Consider the following 3,345-nt stretch of genomic DNA (forward strand, 5'->3'; position numbering starts at 1 on the left):
TCTATCATACCATAGTCCAAAACTAGGTGTACCCTTTAAATATCTAAATATCCTCTTTAGTGTTGCATAATGTGATTCCTTAGGATCATCTTAAAATATTACTACTATCCCAAATGTATTTTCTATATCTAGTCTAGTGTGAGTCAAATATTGCAAACCTCAAATCATAGATCTATACTTCTTCTTCTCAACTATAGGTGTCTTATCTTTGCTAGATAACTTGTGACTAGTTATCATAGGTATACCAACAAGCTTACAATTTTCAAAGCCAAATATTTTAAACAAGTCTTTCAAATACTTTTCTTGTGATAGGAAAATACCATCACTATTTTGCACAATTTGTAGGTCCAAGAAATTTTTTACCTTACCAATCATACTCATCTCAAACTTATTCTTCATTTCATTAGTAAACTTATCACTTGCTTTATCATTACCTCCAAAGATTATGTCATCAAAAAATATTCTAATGATCAAAAATCTATCCTCAATTTCTCTCAAATATAAGTTACTTTTTGTTGTACCTTTAGAAAATCCTAATTTTTCCAAATATTTGTCCAATCTTGCATACTAGGTTCTAGGTTCTTTCTTTAGACCATACAATGCTTTCTTCAATTTGTATACCATTTCCTTTCCATTTGTCAAAGGAAATCCTTTCAAGCTTCTCAATGTAGACTTCTTCTTCAACTTTTCCATTTAGAAATGTTGACTTTACATCCATCTGATACACTTAAAACTTCTTACTTGTTGTATAATCCAAGAGCATTCGTACTACTTCCATTCTAGCAATAGGGGAAAATGTCTCTTCATAACATATTCCTTCTTGATTTGAATATCTTGTGCACATCAATCTTTCTTTATTCCTCATAGGTTCACCTTGTTCATTCATCTTATTTTTGAATACCCATTTAGTTCCTATAATATTCTTGTGTTTAGGTCTAGGAACCAATTCGCATTTCTCATTATTCACAATCTTATCTAGTTCTTCCTCCATTGCCTGAATCCAATGATCATCCTTGCATGCTTCATCTACACTCTTAGGTTAAACTTTAGAAATCAAACATAACTCCTCATGTACTTTGTTTCTTGTCATCACTCCTTTGTCTTTGCTTTCAATAATATGATTCTCAGGGTGGGTCTTTGTCAAATTCTTGTTTGGTGTAGGATTTGTTATTTCAACTCTCACTTCTTTTCTTGTTTTTGATCTCTTTTCTTCTCTTTGTTCAAAAATTTGAACATTAATTTTCCAAGTCATTGTTATTCTCAAAGAAAACTTCAATATTCTCATCTTCTTCATCAGAAATATAATCTACCATTTTTTGTTCAACTCCAAACTTTTCATCCACTTCCACATTTGCACACTCAATAATCGTCTTTGTTCTATGATTAAAACATCTATGAGATTTTATTTTTAATGAATAGCCTACAAAGATACCTTCATCACCTCTTGTATCAAATTTACCAATATCATCATCTCTCTTTATGTAACACTTGCAAAAAATCTAAAACATTTTACCAAAAGTGCATGTCCAAACCATAATTCATAGGGAGTCTTGTTTGTACCTTTTTTGATATAAAATTTGTTTATGGTGTATACTACTATGTTGACTACTTCTCTCCAAAAAATTTTGGATATGGGTAAAAGCACAAATCTATGTCACCCTTTTGTAAAAGAAAAGACTAACAAAAGTATGATTGTTCGCCTTCAATGACATAAAATTGGTATTATTATTTTGATTTTAGAAATGAAGTAAACTAATGAAATGTGTAAAAATGGATGAAGTTTAGCATTATAATTTTTAATAATTATTTGGAATAAGAATTGATATATTTTCCTAATTTTTATAAATAAATTTTTAGATCCTGAAAAATGCTAAAAATTAGGGGTATAGTTTCCACCACAAAACTATATGGAAATAAACTTATTTCCCCTTGATCTTAGACTATGTTATAGATAACATATATATCTAAAACAATAAAAAATAAAAAATCAGCTTTAGACCTATATTTTCTCTTTTACGAGGATTAAAATCTCATCTCACCTTAAATCGATAGTTTTCATCTCCCACAACATTTTTCAAAACAAAATTATTCTAGCTAGCAGATAAATTATACATTCTAGACTGGACTCTCTCCTCTAAAATGTCATATAATTTTTAGATTTTTTGATAGATCTAATATTTTTTTCTTTCTCAAAATTGACATCTTTTCAAGTGTTACAATACATGGTTCTAGAATTTTTTAATTACAATATACTATATCTAATTAAAATACTATAAACTCTATATGAGAATATTTTTTACTTTGAGCACTATAAAATGGTGTTTACATATTATTAAAAAAATATCATAAAAAATAGTTAGAGTTATTGAAATGTCACTTTTCACAAATAATTTTATTTCTTTAGTAATTGGATACAAACTAGTATAAAACATGCTTTTAATAGACATTTCTAATTGGAGAAGTATGAGACCATATATAACTTATCTAGAATGAATTTATCTAGATCATATGTTTTTAAAAAATAGATTTTTAAATAAAAATACTCAAATTTAGTCTTTCTGATAAGTTAGCCTAAAAGGTGATGCAACTTTGTACTTTTCTCAAACATCATTGCTCTTACTACTTCAGTTATAGACCTATTTCTTTTTTCAACAATCCCATTTTTCTCAAGTGTCTTAAGTGTTGTTAGTTGTCTCTTAATACCATTTTATTCACAAAATATGGAAAACTCCCTAGAAATAAACTCTCCATCTCTATTTGATCTTTAATCATTTTATCTTTACAATAGATTCATTTTCAACTCTATTCTTAAACAACTTGAACTTTGCAAATGCTTCAAACTTTTCTTTAAGAATTGCTACCAATTTCATTCTATTGAAATCATCAACAAATATTATAAAGTACCTTTCACCATAGAATCCTCTTGTTCTAGTAGAACCACTCAAATATGTATGGACAATCTCCAATTTCTCTGTGGTAGTGAAATTCTTGCTGGGAAAAGAAACTTTCTTCTGCTTAGCCATAACACATTCTTTGCAAACAATATTAGTAGGCTTCATGATTCTAGGTAAGTCTCTTACTACAAATTTATTTCTAGCCTTCACAATATTATCAAATTTTATATGAAAAAATATTCTATGTCATAGATAACTATTAGCCACTTTTGCAACCAAACAAGTCATTAATGTAGGGTTTAATTGAAACACATTACCTCTAGCTCTTGTACCTATTCTAATTAACTTACCATCTTTATTTTTGATAATGTATGCCTTCTTTATGAATTGTAATCAATAATTTTTATGAACAAACTGTCCAACACTCGATAGGTTATGCTTTAATCCATCA

The sequence above is a fragment of the Cupressus sempervirens genome, chromosome 6 (genome assembly GCF_028749045.1).
Source record: "Cupressus sempervirens isolate cs-2001-9-10 chromosome 6, ASM2874904v1, whole genome shotgun sequence".
NCBI classification, from domain to species: Eukaryota; Viridiplantae; Streptophyta; class Pinopsida; order Cupressales; family Cupressaceae; genus Cupressus; species Cupressus sempervirens.